At 40.3% G+C, this 20,329-nt stretch overlaps 1 protein-coding gene across 1 annotated transcript in view; it reads left to right on the forward strand.

The window, feature by feature from the left end:
• Positions 1 to 15,178, forward strand: part of LOC138285249 (uncharacterized) — a 62,424-nt gene extending 47,246 nt beyond the window's left edge. The window contains exon 2 of the transcript XR_011201552.1: positions 14,387 to 15,178. The gene's annotated coding sequence lies outside the window, so the exon portion shown is untranslated. The remainder of the gene's footprint in view (positions 1 to 14,386) is intronic.
• Positions 15,179 to 20,329: the final 5,151 nt, after the last annotated feature.

Here is a 20,329-nt window from a genome sequence, read left to right on the forward strand (position 1 = left end):
CACGGAGGACTAATGTTCATGCTGACAGCATGTCTAGGTTACCTGTAACGGAGGAAAATTGCATGGAAGATGAATTGGATGATTGCGATGTGGCTTACAGCCTGAGTGATAATAATTTGATTAGTGTCAAATCTACATTTCAGGAATCTATACAGAATGAAGAGATGAGGGCTGATATTGGCTTCAGTCATGTTGTAGAGAACAGTGGCCTGCAGAACGGTATGATTAACTTGCAGGATTTTTCAAACTACATGAGGAACTCAGCATTGAAAATGGTATTGTGGTCAGGGGTGATAAATTTGTGCCAACTTTTGACTTGATATATAAAATCCTTGACAGTGCCCATGATGGAAAACATGGGAATATATGGTACCAGAAGGTGAGTCAGAGAAAGTTTTTGGTGGCTGAGAATTGATGTTTTAGTGGAGCATCATGTTAGACTGTGAGATGTGTGTGTTTCCAATGATAAATCAGCTACAGCGCTTGTTGCTGATGCACACCCTTTTGAGTTTCTTGATAGAACTTGGAAAAAGTTAGGCATAGATATTATTGGTTCATTAGTTGCTTTACTTAAACAGAAGGCATTTGGCACAGTCCGAGTTGATTACTTCTCCAATTGGCTGGAAATTAGGATGGTGATGGAGGTTACATCTGAAGTTGTTGTGAAATTTTTAGATGAAGTGTTTTGTACAGAAGGAATTCCACATGAAGTGGTTACAGACAATGGACTGACAATTTGTCAGTAAATTTACCCAGGATTATTTGCAACAACGTGGCATTACTCACAAGAAAATATCACTGTTCCACCCTGATCCCAATGGTCAAGTGGAAAAGTTTATAGAGTAGTGAAGGGTGCCATTCAACTAGCTATAAAGGACAAGCTAGATTGGATGAAATCTTTACAAAACATGCTTTTGCCTCATAGGACCACTCCTATTCTGTAACATTAATTACTCCCTTTGAGTTACTAAGGGGGCTCAAACAGTGCACTAATCTGCTCCCATCGTGGCTAAAGAAGAAGAAAAGAAAAACAATTGAGGTAGACTTTCAGGGAATAAGGACGCTTGTGGAAGATTATATGTAGAAAATGAAATGTGGATGAGCAAAAAGAGGGGTTTTCCTAGTAAACAGCATGTAAAGGTTGGTGATTTTGTGTGAATCAAAAAAGGAGAAAGCTGCAGTAAGGGTTTACTGTGTTGGTCTAATTCTGTAACTGTTACAGAAGTGTCTAAAATGCTGTGCTGATAGATGGTGGAACCATATGTAATTTTAATTTTGTTTCTCCATTGAAAGGGAATTGATCTGGGATGGAAAACAGTATTGAATCTGTTTCTGGATGTGGTGGAAGCGAGTATCGTGAGACACTGTGTACCTGTTACAGACTGTGATGATCAAAATGCTGTTCCAACCTCCATCGTTTATGATAGGAGGTTACATAAGGAATGAGGGAAAAGTAGGAGGATGCACAAGTCAGAGTCCAAGACTATATAATGAAGTGAAATGTGACTTTTAAATATAAATATTTGGTTGTTAGTTGGCCATTTTTGCTCTTTATTTATAATTATTTTCATTATTTAAAAATAAATAAAGCGGAAAGATGTTTTACATATGTAGCATTTACAATTACAATTAATGTCCATTGTTAGATTTACATGTGCACGCAGGAGCGCACTTGTTTATGATTGAACCGTACATCGAGTATTACTGGTTAGCATGCACTCTTTTGTACACATGTTTATATTGGAAGTCATTATTGTTCATGTTATTGTTTTGGATGCTGTCCGTGGGAATTGGTATGTGGGGAAGAGATAAAAGGGAGCAGGAAAGGTTCAGCTGAAACACTTGGCTGGGAACTAGGATGGAAATATATTGGAACATCTACACCGACTTTATGCCAATAAAGGATTTGGGGAATACCTCTGTGTCTCCGTGGAGTCATTGAGATGCCTCTATCTATTTTAATGTAATCATAACAACTACCACTATTTAGTTGTTGTTGGGAGTGAATCAAATAACGTGGATCTCAAAAAGGAAAAATGGAGAAGAAACTTCCTTGGTTTATCTATTTTTTATTAATACAGTTGAATCCATTCAATATCAAAAGTGCAATTTACAAATCAGAGGTCAAAATAATTAGAAAAGACAAAAACTTTTAAGTTGCCTGCCATCTTATAATGAACAGATCATGGACAAATGCCATTAGAATTTAAAATAACCTACAAAACTATATATTCTGAGAAAAACGGTATCTTAATGTAAACGTTTTGTAATTTAATTTACTAGTTTTTGGTGCAGAGGGCAGCAACTTTTATTCATGCTGCACTTAGATGGCTCCCAAAACCTAGTCCACAGGCATGCATCAATAATACTCAAAAATGATTATCGACTCAATGCTTTTACTTGTGAATAGAAAATGTACTGTATTATGCAAACACTGCCCATACTAGGCAAGCTCTAGGCATTTGGGAGGTCGCTACAACCAAGCTGAGAGTCTCAGTCTTGCCAGTTTCATAAAAGAGTCTGGAAAGTACAGGTGCAAGCTCGGTACAATGAAGCTTATAGAAAATGGAGGATTCCCATCCAAGCCTGGAGATTTTCCTAGTTTCACTTTACATTTTTGCAGGTATGATCTACTCATTTGTTAGATTTTTTCCCAGGGCTTCTTGAGTCTCTGGAGGGAGCGACCACTGAAAATGTTCCTTGAAAAATTGTGCCACCTCCACCAGATCTATTCACTCCCTAGATTATAGCTGCTGATAAAAGAAGTTTAAAATATTTATGTGGTAGATTGTGAGTTTGACAGCAGAATGGATGGATAGAATGTTAGACTCCGTGCTGTGTTCCCTTTGACATCACATTAGAGTGTTGGGGGTGGAAGCTCTGGAGGGATTCTGGTGGATGTCGGTTGGACTTGAGGATAGCTGTCTTTGATGGTGCTCCTGATCTGTGGATGGGATACTTTTAATAAAGAACCTGCTGAACTTACTCTGGATCTCTCTTCACTACAATTTGGCGACGAGGTGACCCAGGAGTATCCCAACACATGAACTGTTTGAAGCTCTGAACTGTGATGTCTCTCCGAAGATTTTTTGTTTTTCTCTAAACCTAACAGTGCCACCTTTTCAATCTATTGCTGCATACTTGATCCAACTGAGGTGAGCTTTTACCTTATGAATTTTTTAAAGCCTTACTTTGAGGTATCTTCAGTATTTTAATTTGAAAAACATACGCGTGTACTCACGCGCACTGTATTTTCTTTTCAACAGTGCGCGAGGGACGCTGCGAGGCGTTTCCTAAGCGCGTGTCTGTGGATTCTAACTTTACCGCGAGAGACGCCGCCTGTCACGAGCTTTTGATTTCTTCGTGCGCTGCGCTCCTGCGTGTGTACTTTGGAAAATCGGAGCAATAATAGAAAATTATACAATTTTAACAATTGCTCTCACCGTCTAAACTTTAAACTTGATGGATGTTGTATGGCTGTTCAAGTTACCGGGTCTTCAACATTTCGAGACTGTGAAAAGTGAGAGGTTTAAAGAAAACGGCATAAAGGTATATTTTTCACATAACGACGATAAATAAGAACAAAAGTGAAATTTGTACTACTCAGCATATTGAACTCTCGAATTGAAGTCTGTTTTTACATAACGACGATAAGATGCTACAAAATTGAAATTTATATTACTCAACATATTGAACTCTCAAATTGCTATTCTCAAATTGAGATTATAATATTTTTTTTTGCTTGTGAATATTTAAAAGTTCTACTAACGCAGCATGCAGAATATCTCACCTCCACCGTTTTTCCTAACTGTACCAGGAGAACCACCGATTAAATGGTCTAAATGGAAAAAGACTTTTCTTCATTACTCTAGAGTGTGTGGCACCAATTTGTCCAATGAAAGGAAAACTGCTTTGCTTATGCACTGTTTAGGTTGTGAAGATCAGGAATTTTTTGAGACCTTACCTGATCCAGGGGATGAAGGTACAGATTTGAATGAATTTGAAATATTTTTAAAGAAATTGGACCTGCATTTTCTGCAAAAAGTGAGCACCATTTTGGAAAGATATCATTCTGGTAGGAGGGAACAAAAGTCAGGAGAAACCGTAGAGGAATATATAACAGCTTTAAGAAAATTAGCTTCCACATGTAAGTTTGGAGGCACAATTGATGAACGTATCAGAGACCAGTTCATGTTACGATGTTTAAGTGAAAACATAAGACAGGAATTGTGGAGTAAAGATGACCCACCTTTACATTAAGTTATTTTGTTGGCGAAAAGTGTGGAACATACCTTAGCATGTGCTGAAGAATTGGAAAGAGGGAGAAACCTATCAATAAATAAGGTTACTGTAAGAAAAGAAAGTGTAAAAAAAGAAAGTGATGGTGATAAAGGAGATGACAGAAACACTCAAGAACATTGGATCAAATTTAAAGATGTTAGGTGTTTCCGCTGCGGCAACTCTGGACATTACGCTTCCTATAAGAAATGTCCTGCCATTAATGTAACCTATAGACTTTGTAACAAAAAGGGTCACTTTGCTAAATGCTGCAAATCCTCTAAAAATCCAGGGTCTGTGAAAGTAGTTGAAGACTGTATCCTATCCGTCTCATCCGGTGTTCAAAAGAAAAATGACCCAAAGGATAAAGTAACCATTTTAGGAGTCAAAAGTGAAGTTTTATTTGACTCAGGTTAACTTTAGTATCAAGTGAGTTTTTGATGAACACTTTAGTCATAAAGTTGAGTTGAAAGATCCGGATGTCATACCTGGTGCTTACAGTGGTCAAAGCATAGATCTGAGAGGATATTTTGAATCGGAGATTACATTTAAAACAAATACTATATTTGGGAAAATGTATGTGCCTATCAAAGGTGACAGTGTTTTGAGCTGGCCGCATCAAAGGGACCTTAACATTATTTTAGATCCGAATTCTACCACGCCTGTTATGATTAAAGAGGAGTTCATTGCAAACTGTCGAAAGATTCCTATAGTTTCTATCAAAGCTGCGGATGTTGAAAAACCTCCTGCTTTTGTTAAAGAGTTCAGTGAGGTATTTAGTGACAAGCTGGGCTGCTTAAAAAATTATGTTCATCAAATAAAAATCAAAGAGGGATCTGTTCCAGTTGTGGCGAAAGTGCGGCAAATACACATCTCAATGAAGGACGATGTTGAGAGAGAAGTGAAAAGATTGTGTAATGAAGACATCATTGAACCTGTGGAATCATCTGAGTGGGTTTTGCCCATTGTAGTTGCACGCAAACCAACGGGTGGAATCAGATTGTGTGTAGATTTAAGAAATCTAAACAAGTGTATCGTCAGTGACCAATTTCCTCTTCCAAACATCACCGAAATGGTCATGTTGCTGCATGGGTCAAAATATTACAGCAAGTTGGATTTAACTTCAGCTTATCATCAAGTCATGCTAGATCACGATTCTAGAGACTACACAACGTTTATCACTCCGTTTGGAACTTTCAGATACAAGAGGATGCCTTTTGGTTTGGTGTCTGCGGCTGCGGTATTTCAACACGTTATGTACAATTTGTTTGGATTGGAGCCAGGGGTGAAATGTTTCCAAGATGACATTCTTATTCATGGACGAACAGAAACTGAACATGAGATGAGAGTCAGGAGGGTTCTTACCATTTTAAGAGAAAATGGTTTAACTTTAAAGCTTAAAAAATGCTCTTTCTGCAGAACTGAAGTGGAATATTTGGGACACAAGATAACGTCTAAAGGAGTGTGTCCGAAGGAGAGCTTAGTGACGAACATTTTAAACCTACGAAATCCAGAAAAAAAAGAAGAACTTTTGTCATTTCTAGGAATGGTGGAATTCCATGTCAAATTTGTACCGAATTTGGCCTCAAAGACAGTGCACATGCAGAAGTTACTTAAGAAGGGTTGTGAATTTATTTGGGATGAGGAATGCAAGAGTGAATTTGAGTGTATAAAAAGGGATCTATCTGGTGCTGAAAGTTTAAAGTCTTTTGATCCAGATAAACAAAGTGTCATTATGACGGATGCAAGCATGTGTGGTTTGGGTGCTGTTTTATTGCAAGAAACTGATGAGAAAGTCCTCAAACCGATAGTTTACTGTTCCAGAACGTTGCGTGGAGCGGAAATCAAATACTCTAAAATTGAAAGAGAAGCTTTAAGTGTGTTTTGGGCTGTTCACAATTTAAGGAATTTTTTGTGGGGAAAACAGTTTTTGATCTTCACTGATCATAAACCTTTAGTAGAGGTTTTCAAGTGTAAAGGTTTGGATTCTATTTCAAATAGAACCAGCAGGTGGATTGTTGGTTTACAGGATTTTGCTTTTGATGTACGTTATGTTCCAGGCTATGGTAATAAGTTAGCAGACTTTTTATCTAGACTTAGCACAGAATAAGAAAAGTGTTGGGAAAAGAGTCAGGAAAGTGAAATAAGTGTGTGTAGTATGACAGATGGAATTGTAAGTCAAGAGGAATGGGAGAAAACTGTTGTGGAGGATGAAGTATTGCAATGTGTATGCAAAAATATTTGTGAGGGATGGAGTGTGAGTGCCAAGCGTGAGAGTGAATTGGAAGGATTTGCAAAAATTAAGGATGAGTTATCTATAGATGGTGGTGTGCTTTTGCGGGGCTCGAGATTAGTAGTTCCTTCCAATTTGAGGGAAAAAATAATTGATTTAGGACATGAGGGGCACCAGGGTATGGGTAAGACCAAGGCTAGAATCCGTCTTAATTACTGGTGGCCAGGGATGGATCTTATGATTGAAAGGGAAATTAGAGATTGTTCGGATTGCTGCAATAGTGACAAAGTATATAAGACTAGAGCACCTCCAATGGGAGTTAGAGTAGAGTCGCATAAGCCATGGGAAATTGTGGCCCTCGATGTGGTATGACCCATTCAAATGAAGGGTGGTAGTAACTATATTTTGGTGTTGGTTGATCAATTTTCGAGATGGGCTGAATTATGCATTAGTTGCAGTATGGAAACAAGGAAAATACTTGATTTTCTGAGTGAAATTTCAATCGTGAAGGTTATCCAAATGTGATTGTGACCGATAATGGTCCTCAATTCGTGTCAAGGGAAATGGAATCGTATCTTAAAGAAAGACGAATTAGACACAATACGTCTTCACTATATCATCCTGAGGGTAATGGTATGGTCGAGAGATTTAATAGATGTATTGAGGAGTGCATACAATTGGAGGTTGTGGCTAACAGAAATTGGAAGGATGGTCTTAAATGTTTTCTGCATGCATATAGATCTACTCCTCACACTACAACAGGTAAAGTTCCATTTGAATTGTTTCGAGGACGCAGAGCTAATACCTTATTAGCCCCAGGATGGGTATATTGGGGAAAGAGTGAGAGTGTGATGTGGGATAACATGAGAGACAGGGATGAGCATGAAAGAAAAGTGTGCAGAAGAGGAAGGAATATTACGATAATAAGAAGAGCACGTGTGAAATTAATATTAGAGCAGGAGACAAAGTTTTAATTAAGCAACCAATGTGGCGCAAAAGTGAAGGACCTTTCGAAGTCATAAAGTTGTTTAGAAATGCGGAAAAGATCAGAGATGGGAGAGTGTGGAATCTCAATCGGGTTGTGGTTGCAAAGAAAAGTTCAGGAAGTTAATTTCCTATATATTTCTGTTCTAAGTTGTGCATTTATTGTTAATTGTCTTAACATTATTTTTTTTGTTTTTTTGTTGTTTTTTTTTTCTTAAGAGGAAAGGTGTGTGGTAGATTGTGAGTTTGACAGCAGAATGGATGGATAGAATGTTAGACTCCGTGCTGTGTTCCCTTTGACATCATATTACAGTGTTTTGGGGGTCGAAGCTCGGGAGGGATTCTGGTGGATGTCGGTTGGACTTGAGGATAGCTTTGATGGTGCTCCTGATCTGTGGATGGGATACTCTTAATAAAGAACCTGCTGAACTTACTCTGGATCTGTCTTCACTAAAATCTACAAGGCGACATCATGGTGGAGTGTTGTGCTGCAACCGGTGGTTATCTCATGAACCCTCTATAAACTGATTTTAGCTTTCAGTTGTACAGCTAGGAGTTTTCCTGCTTTGTTGGCCAAGGAGTAGTAGTACTATTTCGTGAGTATCAGGGCGACTTTGGCTTTGTCCTAATCCACTGCTTTAAGATACTATCTAAGAGCTATGATTTCATATCAAGCTTATTAGAAGGAGCCTGCTTGTTTTTTCTACTGCTTTCACCAGAGCTGATTCAAGCGTGTCCCTCTTGCCTCTTCACATTTTCTTCTGCCTTACTGCTAGCACAATGATAATACCTTTATTGTGCTCCTTGAGAGAGTTCCAAAGTGTAGGTGTTGCAATTTCTGGGAAATTGTTTTCTTGGATGTAGTGCTCTATTTCTTCTATCTCCTCCTGATTTAAAGGGACGTGTCGAAAATTTGATTCCGCACCACATGGCCACTTTGTGTGAGCACATTTGTATATTTATTGTGATTGTGATGGGAGACAAGGCAATCAGACCTATATATACATTGCTGTATTTGCCCATCTGAAGCTTGAAGCCATTAAAAATGGTACCGTCGGGCAAATTATATGTGGGCCAAGGAGTAAAACGTAAAGTCTTTCTTCAATACGTGTGGCCCTCTATGCATCTAGGAGTCTAATCTCATTCAACCAATCTATGAAAGGGCCAGAGACTGAACACAACTCCATTATCAATTATAATATTTAAGCCACCCCCTACCAGAAATGTTCCCCTGCTCATATTCTAATGCTGTTGAGATGTTTATGTTCCTGTTGTGTGTTGCGAACATATATGTTAAGAATAGTATATTTGTGCACTCCCAACTGAACCATTACTCCCAGGGCTCTTTTTTCATGTGAGAAAACCTCCAGCAACTCCACCTGAAAGTCCCAGTTACACAACATTGCCACCCTTGCCTTTGCTAGTGCTCCTGGTCCTTAGTAAGTAAACTTACAAGGGGACGTGTATAGGTCGATGAACTTTTTGAATCGCATGGAGTATCCTAGTTATGCAGTGACTACTGATTTGATAGCTAACATCAATAATCAAGAAAACATTCTATGGAAAACAGCTTAAAATGATCTACTCATGAATAACCACACTCAGTAATGAGTTAAACAAGTTTATTTCCCTATTGATTATAACTCTAAATCATCCATGAGTTCAATCTTCATTCAATCCACTCAATTTATTAGTTCATCAATAGGAAACATCACCACTTCAAGAACAACATATGCAGAACGCAATTCCATAAGCCACCATTAATAGCAGAGTTCAGAAAATAAGTTTGTCAGTCAGTTGTCACTGTCATTCGTCACCCTTAACAGCCTACCTAGCCAAGATTAGCATCAGCATGTGGGTCGTCATGAGAAAACATTTCAGAGAAAACATCAATTTGGAAAAAATCTATCTAAGTGAGAATTCTATAATCAGCGCAGTTGGTACCTAGAAGAAAAGGCACAAGTTGTCAGTCACATTTTCATAGCTACTTATCCAGGATGGCTCAGCAACAAGTCAGTCTTCATCTTCAGGTCATCAATTAGTCAGCCAACCACCAGGCTCATAAATTATGAGCCCAATGACAGAACCTCAGACAGCGTCTCCTGATGTCATCAATTATTCCCTCCCTTCTCCCCACATCATCATCTGAAGTTTTAGCCCCTTGTCATTACTTTTTATTAGGGTCTCCCAGTCCATCCCCCTAATTCCTAATTGGTCAGTCAGTCAGCAGATGTAACTTTAACCTATAATATTTGTTTACCAGATCTACAAATTTCAATATCAGTCCATTCACAAGATGCGGATTGGTCCACTTTACGATGTCCTCATCATCCGGCTCTTCAGGTATCGAAATTATTGCATGTTCCTCTTCAGTCAGTGCCTTCGTTGTTCAAGTCCTGGGAAAGTACATTTAGCCTACTCTACAAATAATTGTATCAAATTGTCTTAATCATCTCCTGTCTGCTGGTACATTTGCAGAAAATTCTATCTAAGCAACTTTAACATCGGATGGGCCAAGGCTAGTTCATAGCAGCTTCTTTGTAAATGCGGTTATTGATTCTGCTCTCAGTGTGCAAGTGCTAGGGAGTCTAGGCCTTTAAGTTTGGCTAAGTTATTACTACAAGTGGAAGTAAAACACAGGCTATACATTTCAATATGACATATTACTACATTTTTCTCATATATTTTCATTTATTTCATATAGTTCCAGTTATATTAGTACACATGGTGATCATACCCCGAGGTCAAATTTTCAAACGTGCTCATTATTTTCTCTATAATTCATTTCTCTACGCATATCTCATTAGTAAACACATAAACATCATTAATAATTCTCCTAGTTAGCATATCTGCTTCAACACTTTCATTGCCTCTGCTGAGGAGAAATAGTGCCTCGGGAAAATTTTGACCTAATCCTATGACAGTTCTTCATGACTAAATGGGTTTCTTGAGTAAACGTATTTTCTGTTCTGGTGGTTCCTAGAAAACCCCTAATTGCCAACCTCATAACAAGGGAATTAAGGCTCTTAACATTAACATTAAGACTTAAAATTTGAAACATTTGAACACCTATGGGGGTTTTGTTTGCCAACCTATTGTGCAGGTTCCAGTACTGCACTCCCTCCCTCTTCCATAAATGCATTCCTACAACCTTAGACTGCCTCTTTCTTAAGTGCAGCTGACCTTTTGGTTTGTCCCTCCATCCCCACACACTAAAGGAAACAGGTAAAACTGTGTAGTGGTTGAAGTTTGAAATTGTGACCCCTCTCGTCCAGTGGCCCTCCTAATTTAGTTGAACAAGTCCTGTGGCTACTCCTCTCCACCAAAGAATCTTGAATCTTCCACCCTAAGCCCGGTGATCTGATCTAACTCATTGTCCATGTCTTCACCTAGTCCACTGTCATTGAAGACCTCAAGGGCCTCTTTACCCTCGTCTGATTACTTGTTCACCTGCCTCATTGTTCAGCTTCTTTGGAAACTGCTTGATTCACCTTTACCATTTTCCCTGGGGGGCATTTCTCCCTTTATAATTCCTCTTCATTGTGTGCCAAGCATAGTTTGTCTGTTATTGTCATCCAGCCTACTGAATGGTCTTGACTTAATGTGTCTGTTCTTGCCATAGAAGCATCAAGTGGAATGGGTGGCCCCATTGTAAAGAGGTCCCAGTTTTGCATAAGTGTAGTTTGTCTTATAACATGTCATCTTTTGAGTGTCAATGTTGCCAAGTCATTATAAAAGGTAAGGTTCTAGCCTACATAACTACATTATCCATGGTGCAGATACAGTTCATGATCTCTTCCTTTTCAGCAAGGTAGTGCAACCGTGTGAGAATGCCTACCGGGGTCTCTCTGCATTGTACCCTAGGGTACAGACAAATGGGTGGGTCTCCAGCACACCCCCTTACATCCAGTACACTCCCTTGCATCCTGCAGCAACTTCTGGAACTAGGCCTGAATAAATGTGCCTTTGTTTCCCGCAGTGGGGGACGGATTGGTATGTCATTAAGTCAAGATCTGTTCTCGAGGTCTTTTTATTTCAATGCCATCTTCTCATTCCTGTCCCCCAGAGCTACCCTTCTAATGTCAAGCTGGCATGTTTCTTCAGACCTCATGTTCAGGTGGTGCTCGAGGTCATTGACCCAATTTCTAAGGTCCGATATTGCTTTGTGAATGTCTTTCAAGTAACTGTTAATGTCATTGTGAATTGTGCTGACCTCTTCTTTTATTTTTTATTTTTAAATGTTGAAGGAATTCTGGGTGATACTGACACCCGGTTGTCAGTTTGATTTGGTTTCTTCCCAGAAAGCCATTGCCCGAGACCGGCAGTCCATCTTATCCGCCTTAGCTGTTTTGTTCTTCAGTAACTCCTTGATGGACACTTCCCTATCGGGTCTACTAGCCGCCATGCTGTGGTTTGCACATAAGGCTTCTGTCAATCTTCTGCTGGCTCTGTGTGATGTCATTAACTGTCCCCCTCCAGGGGCTCTTGGAGGACTCTGCTGTTCTTTTTTTCTTAGGTAGAAGGGCAAATCGACTGCCCTTCATGTCTACATACTGCCTGTGGCTGATGTACCCCTGTACTCACAAAGTGATATTTGCTACCAAAGATTGTCTGGTGTAATGAAATAGTATTTTGCCCTTTCACTCCTTTAAGAGGGATTGGATCTCACAATTAGTGGCCCACTGCTCTTACTGTGTTATCAATCTTTTTATTAGTCTCTTGTGGGTTTACTGATGTGCTGCTCCTGCAGAGCTTACCAAGCCCCTAGGCAAGAAGGTTATATAGGCACGGTGTGAGATCTGTAGGTCTGCATCAGCATCTTCCCTTTATCTCAAACCCCCAATTCTCTTCTAGGGAGACGTCTCAGATAAGTACCTCACCTCTCCAGTCCTTCATTGATGTTGGCTGAGCCCATTCTTAATTTTGCAAAATGTACCTGTATTAGTGGCATTTGTGTCTCCTTACCCTCTGCACACTAGTGCCACACTTGAGTTTGCCCCGTTTGCTATTTCTTCTGATGGGGCCACATTAAGAGACTGTTTCTACCCCGATCCTCTCCATCTGGACCAGAAGCTCACCTCGATATAAAGCTTGATGGCTACCGGAAGCAAAGTAAGGCACTATTTTTGTTTCTTTCTGCCCTGAGTGAGCTATAAAGACAGTTTGCACTGGGGAGGTCCACCCAGTGATTTCCAAGAGCCCCACTAATGAGCCTTCACTAGGATGCGCCTATTGGGAAAACCCAAAACGGCATACACTACACCAACAAGTGCACACCTTCATTAAGCCAGTAAGTATAGTTCTCCCACTGCAACCAAAGCTCTTCTCTGTCATCCTCTGTGTCTCTGGGCATTTTCAGAGTGATCCATTTTAGAGAGCTGTGAGTTGCTTGTGTCGAGTGGGTGGAGAAAAGTGCCCAACACCCATATTTACTCCATTTCCCCTGCTAGCCATGCCCGATGTGTGTATTTTTTGTGCAGATGCATAACTGTGACACAATTCGGGTACCAGACATACACTGTGCATCATGAAAAAATATAGGTCTGTTTAGTGGTGGCAGTGGAGATAATGGAGTTGCAATGGACCATGGCTTGCTTGAGTTAGGGATGAGCAGACTGGTGCAGAGGAGCCCTGAGTGGGCCAGCTGCATTCATCTAAGCAGGGTTTGAGTGGGTTTGGAAAGGGGGACAGGGAATCCTAATTTAATATTCCTGTTGCAGGGCTTCCAACAAGGCCCAGGGTGCTTGTCTGCAAAGTGGTGCCAGCCCCCTTCCCCTAACTCCAGATCAAAGTATCCCCATTAAAAAAAGGACTGAAGCATTTTGTACCTTTAAATAACTCATGTAGTTGCAAGCTGAGTGAGTACGCAACTTAGAACACCCATATGGCATGCTCTAGAAGTGTATTACAACTAATAAAATTGTGGTATAGAAGTGGATTTTTCATCTTTCTTAAAACAGGGTGATAGACAGAATGGCAGGGCAGAGTCCTCTCCATGCAGTGGACAATGAAGTAGAAGTATTGAAATTCACTGCATTAATGTTGAAAAATCAGCGGCATATTTAAGAACCCCTAGCGCCATTCAAACGTCACATTAGCATCATTTTTTACACTGATGTGGCGTTAGAAGGCCAAAAACACTGTGCCATAATTACAGAGTGGTGCAATGCATGCATTGCGCCACTTTGTAACCCTTTGTGCTACATTATGCCTGCACCAGGCATGATGTATGCAAAGAGGTCATTCCCCTGTTAGCAGGACCGAAACAATGGCACAAGGAAATCTAGGAGATTTCCTTGAGTTTTTTTTTTTTTCACCACTTTTAACGCCTGCTCAGAGAAGGTATTAAAAGGAGGCTTCCCTTGCTTACAATGGGCCTCTGGGTCCTTTGCAGGATTACCATCAGAATTTTTTACGCTAATCCTGCAAATCACCAGACTAGAGTTAAAAATTCTGATGCTAGTCCTTTAACTAACATCATGTGGTGCTATATTTTAAATATGGTGCACACATGGTGACGTTAAGGGGGGCAATAAGGGTTGCAAGAAAAGTGGCGAAATATGCCCCTCAGTGTTTTCTAGGATTTTGGAGGGTATGTTGAATGATTGGCCATAGATTGTTTCAGGAGTGGTGTGTCTTATTTTCATGCTGAGATGGTTGTTGGCTTTTCAAGGTTGCATTAATTAGTGGAACGGAAGCTTGCTCAGGTTTTGGCTTTCACAGGAAGCTAGTAAAGATTCTTCGCTAATAGCTTCCTCTCTCACAGCGCACATTAGCCAGTCACTGTACACAACACAGTAGAAAGCTGAAACAGCTGCAAAGCTTCTCTTGGCACCGTTGCAAATTTCTGTACCAAGTGACTCACAATCCTTTTTTGTCCTGTTTCTGCAGGAGGTGGCAGGAGTTCAAGAGCACAGGGCAGTGGTTTATCGATTCCTTTCTCACCCAGCAACCCAGAGATCAGCAGCTGGTTCCATGTGAGCCAGGGGGATTTCAGAGACAACAAACCCTGTGATGAAAGGTCATGACGTCCAAGCTTCAGATGATGAACAGGTCCCCTGGAACCTCTCAGCATCACTCCTTCGCTCCATGGTGCTGATGTCAGGCGTATGTTCAGCCAAATTAACAAAAGGCAGAGATCATAAAACACAGAGATGGAGCCTTTCCAATTGAAGTTTTAATCAGTTCACTTTTGTAACTAAATCGCATCACAGGACAGTGCAATTTCATGTTATGGAGAAGTGTAGGAGTGTCGGACCATAGTATAAAAAAGGTTTGATAACTTATTGTCTTATGTAGCCCTTACCATTGTAATTATTGAAATTTTCTAGGCAATATAACTAACTGGTTTTAAGATTAGGCAGTTTACTTAAATTTCCTGTATAATTTTAGACTGGAATAAAGGGTCATAAATACAAACGAATTCTTGAACTCCATCACTGGTTTATCATGAGACACTGTAAAATATTTTGCTCCTCTTCCCTCTGAGACTCCTACCTCTGCTACATTTTAGTGAAAGGGGACGATAGGGAAAATGGGATGGAAAGAGATACAACAGTCAGTTGTTCACTATAAACCCAGGCAAGAGTTGGTTACCTAAGGAGATAGAAATACATCAGTTACATCAGATATTGTAGAGGATGTGAATTTTAAACACACAAAGACTCTTGCCACTAACCTTTATGCTATCTGAACTTTCTTGGCTGCTTACACTCTGTTATAACACATATATATGGTTTCCAGTAACTCTCTGTTTTAAAACTAAAGTACGTGTTGTGAACAAGGAAAAGAAAGAAATGGGTGTGGCAAATGTGCAGTAACAATTTTCCCTTTCTACCATATTTCCATTTTGTTTATATCAAAGTCTGATGTATAAGTCCAACAGTAATGTAGTTCAGTGACTTGCCAGGCATTCAAAATTAAACACGCAGGAAATTAAACACACCCAGGTTGTAGTCACTTCCAAACAAATAAAGCCAGCCATTAAAATGTAATCTCCAAAGTGTAGGATACCCTTCAGAATTGTTCCCGTGGACAAAGACAAAAACAAAGCTTTCAAAGCTATTTTTCCATTTCACATTACCAGCTCCTGAATAGCTCTGTTGAAAGTCTTCAAACTCCACCTTTTTGACCTCCTCATTTCAAGCAGCAGAAAACTCATAAATTCAAAGGTGACCTTTGCAACTCACGTTTAGTTAAGCAAATGCAAACTTGCAATTCAAAGGAAAAATAAATGCTGCTCAAAATCTTCTTACTTAACCTTTGCCAACACTTCAAGTCAAGCAGCTGAAATTAATCACCCTTTATGTCCTCACACAAAAGTCAACAGAGCAGTTTGCACTGTAACAAACTCATCAGAGAAATTGATAGTTTGGGAAGCACTGTGTTCCTGTTCCTAAAAGTATTTAATATAACACCTCACTGTATTAGCAAAGACTAGACCACAGTTCCAAAAAGAACTTCAATGTGGCGCTTGAACCTGTGGAATAGTTCAGTGCTGCAATCCATTCCAATTCTAATTTGACTACTTCGGCAAAGGCAATCCCTGAACCGGTATTTGAGAATTATGTTTTTTTGGCTAAAAAAAAGTTTCATTAAGAAAATTATCTTATATAAAACAACAGATTAGTCTTATTAAATAATTTCAAAACATAATTTCTTAAAACAACAAATACAGAATCTTCATTTGTGACAGAAAGACAGAATTATATTTCCTAGAATTAAAGCTAGTGTCATGCAATTGCTATCTCTGTTGGGAGAAGATACTTAACATATGGTACCCTTTCGAAAGGGAATACGTTTTATCTAAACCAATATATGCACATTCAGTTATACCCCTAAGCCTACCCTAAAAATAGCCCTCATATTAAATCTAACATTAAACTTGACCTTAACCCTGCCCTTAAGGCTATGGCTAACCACAATCATCTCCACACTTCTTACACCATCGTTAACCTTACCCTTTAGCTTAGCCCCTAAATAGTCTGTTACTTTAACTGTGATCCTGCCCATAGGCTTGAGACTGACACCACCCAGCTGTAAATGACCTGAGATTGTGCGACCTCAAACAGTAATCAGAACTCCTAATATGATCCAACGTATATCACTGACAAAAATTACCTATTCTTAGAGCTTTTAACCTCTTATCTGCTGGGTCTTCCCCCCCCCCCCCCCGCCCCCCCCCCCCCCCAGTGCTGAGCCCTTTTTTTGGCTATTTGGGGTAGTTCGCGCTTAGGCCTTCATAACTTTTTGTCCACATAAGCTATCCATGTCAAATTTGCGTCCTTTTTTTCCAACATCCTAGGGATTCTAATGGTACCCAGAGTTTGTGGTTTCCCCTGGAGCAGACCAAGAAATTAGCCAAAATACAGTGAAAAGTTCGTTTTATTAAACAAATGGGAAAAAAGGGCTGCCGAAGAAGGATTGTGGTTTTTTCCCTGAAAATGGCATCAACATAGGGTTTCTGGTGCTAAAATCACCATCTTCCCACCTTTCAGGAACGGGCAGACTTGAATCAGAAAACCAACAATTTTCAACACAATTTTGGCATTTTACTGGGACATACCCCATTTTTACTATTTTCGGTGCTTTCAGCCTCCTTCCAGATAGTGACAGGAATGGGTGTGAAACCAATGCTGGATCCCGGAAAGCTAAACATTTCTGAAAAGTAGACAAAATTCTGAACTCAGCAAGGGGTCATTTGTGTAGATCCTACAAGGTTTTCCTACAGAAAATAACAGCTGAAATAAAAAAATATTGAAAGTGAGCTGAAAAAAACAGTCATTTTTCTCCACGTTTTACTCTGTAACTTTTTCCTGCAATGTTAGATTTTTTAAAGCAATATACCGTTACGTGGGCTGGACTCTTCTGGTTGCGAGGATATATAGAGCTTGTAGGTTCATCAAGATCCCTAGGTACCCAGAGCCAATAAATGAGGTGCACCTTGCAATGGGTTTTCATTCTATACCGGGTATACAGCAATTCATTTGCTGAAATATAAAGAGTGAAAAATAGGTATCAAGCAAACCTTTGTATTTCCAAAATGGGCATAAGATAAGGTGTTGAGAAGCAGTGGTTATTTGCACATCTCTGAATTCCGGAGTGCCCATACTAGCATGTGAATTACAGGCCATTTATCAAATAGATGTCTTTTTTACACACTGTCTTACATTTGGAAGGAAAAAATGTAGAGAAAGACAAGGGGCAATAACACTTGTTTTGCTATTCTGTGTTCCCCCAAGTCTCCCGATAAAAATGGTACCTCACTTGCGTGGGTAGGCCTAATGCTCGCGACAGGAAACGCAACATGGACACATCACATTTTTACATTGAAATCTGACGTGTTTTTTGCAAAGTGCCATGCTGTAGATTTTGGCCTCTAACTCAGCCGGCACCTAGGGAAACCTAGCAAACCTTGGCATTTTTGAAAACTAGACACCTAGGGGAATCCAAGATGAGGTGACTTGTGGTGCTCTGACCAGGTTCTGTTACCCAGAATCATTTGCAAACCTCAATATTTGGCTAAAAAAATGCATTTTCCCTACATTTCGGTGACAGAAACTTTTGGAACCTGAGAGGAGCCACAAATTTCCTTCCACCCAGCGTTCCCCCAAGTCTCCCGATAAAATTGATACCTCACTTGTGTGGGTAGGCCTGGTGCCCGCGACAGGAATAGATCACACAACGGTCAATGTTGGTCCTTTCATGAGGCAGCTGTTGATCCTGGGGTGATCCATTCCTGACGCAGGCACTAGGTGTAGGCACTCAAGTGGGGTAGTGTTTTTATCAGGACAGGTGAGGAATCACTGGGTGGTAGGAATTTTGTGGATCCCAGCATATTCCTGTAGTTTGTGTGACAGAAATGTGAGAAAAATAGAGTTTTTATTCAACATTTCAGCTTTGCAGGGTATTCTGGGTAAGAAAACTTTGGGGAATCCACACAAGTCACACCTCTGTGGACTCCCCCGAATGTCTAGTTTCCAGAAATGTTTGGGTTTAGTGTGTTTCTCTATATGGGCGCGGAACCCAGGACCAAAAACACAGGTGCCTGCCTTACAAAACCAGTTTGTTTTGCGATAGATAATTTTGATGTCTCCACAATATGTTTTGGGCGGTGGAATTTGGGGCTGAACTAAATTGGGGAGCTCCCAAGAGAGCACTCTTTCTCTCTGCTTGCCGCCGCATTCACCTGCTCTCTGGGTTGGGCTAACCCACTATTACCCCGTTGCACAGACTGTGCTTGCGAAGGGACAGCAGGACTGTCCTCATCACCTCTCTCATAATTTATTGGAAGAGGAGTTATCGAATGGGACTCCTCCGACTGAAAAATCACTCCCAGAGTCTGCGCCATTGTCCTATCCCTCAGATGCTGTCTCAGTATCTGATGTCTCAGTCTCTGATCCTATGTCAGAGCTGTCCTCTATAACCCGAGTGACGTCAGCAGTCATCCATCAAGATGCCATCTCTGCTATTGGCTAAACTGTTGCTCTAAAACACTAGCCTACGTAGACAGTCACAAAATCGATGGTGTGTGTGAGATACGTGCAACAGTAGAGGCCACCTTACCTGCGCTCCTTCCCTCAATCAGCACGTTCTTTCAAGACACTTAAAAAACACCTTGTCACATACCATTCGTCACAGTCTTTAGCACCTCCTGCGCCCAGTCCAACAATCATTATTGGTGCTCCCGCTCCCTCCTCCTCGGATTCCCTCATTCCCACCCAGCAAAAGTGCCCTTCATCTCTCCATAGCCGCCCTCCACCCCTCACATACATTTCATTTGTATTATAGCGCAGGTAATGGCTGACTTTACTAATGTACTCAGCTATTTACATAAAATACAGATTTGCTCTTTGCAGTAGGCATAAACCTTCTGCGCTTCTTTATGGCACTAAAACTGCCACTAGACAAGTCTGACCCTTTTGTAGCAGAAACATAATCACAATACTTACTTGACTTTTTTATTGTTGCCTAAAAGCTACAGTTGAAAAGCGTCAGTTGAAGTATGTGCATTGCTTTGAAGAAGACGCAAGCTGCAACTGCAATACAACTGGTGGCAAAAATATATATATATATATATATATATATATATATATATATATATAGATCACTTTTATATGTGGGTCTGGTTTTCCTGGGGGCCGATCGCAGCCCCCAGGAAAACCACACATGCATTGAAATATAAATAAATATATATACATAGATATATCTATAGATAGATCTATATATATATATATATATATATATATATACATACATATATATCTATAGATCTATCTATAGATATATCCATGTAGATAGATATATCTACATAGATATATCTATATATATAGATCTGTATATATAGATCTGTATATATATATATATATATAGATCTATATATTATTTAGTTGTTGTATGGTTTCCTTGGGGGCGCCCAGGGAAAACCCTACAACAACAAAAAAAAAATTGCCCCCACAGGGGGTCGCCCTGCCCACGTCCCTCCCCCCCCCCCCCCCTCCTGTCCATTTTTTTTTTTTTTTTTTTTTTTTTTTAATAAAATGTTGCCCCTGGGGGGGACCTAACTTGTTTATTTTTTTAAATATGCCCCCGGGGGGGGCGGCCCGTTTTCCGAGGGGGCCGAACCCCAAAGTGAAATCCCTGGTGCGAACGTGGGGAAGGCCGTTTGCGGCCGCTTCCTGCTCCGATGGGGAAATCCACAAAGTGGCGGGTGGGGGGAAACACGGAAAAGCTTCTGTGTCCCACGGGGAATAAAAAAATAAAAATAATCCTCGGGTCGGCCACTGGTCGTGACCTGCATCAGGGAGGTAGTGTGGGCGTCGGCCAATGGCCGAC

The sequence above is a fragment of the Pleurodeles waltl genome, chromosome 3_1 (genome assembly GCF_031143425.1).
Source record: "Pleurodeles waltl isolate 20211129_DDA chromosome 3_1, aPleWal1.hap1.20221129, whole genome shotgun sequence".
In the NCBI taxonomy this organism is placed as follows: domain Eukaryota; kingdom Metazoa; phylum Chordata; class Amphibia; order Caudata; family Salamandridae; genus Pleurodeles; species Pleurodeles waltl.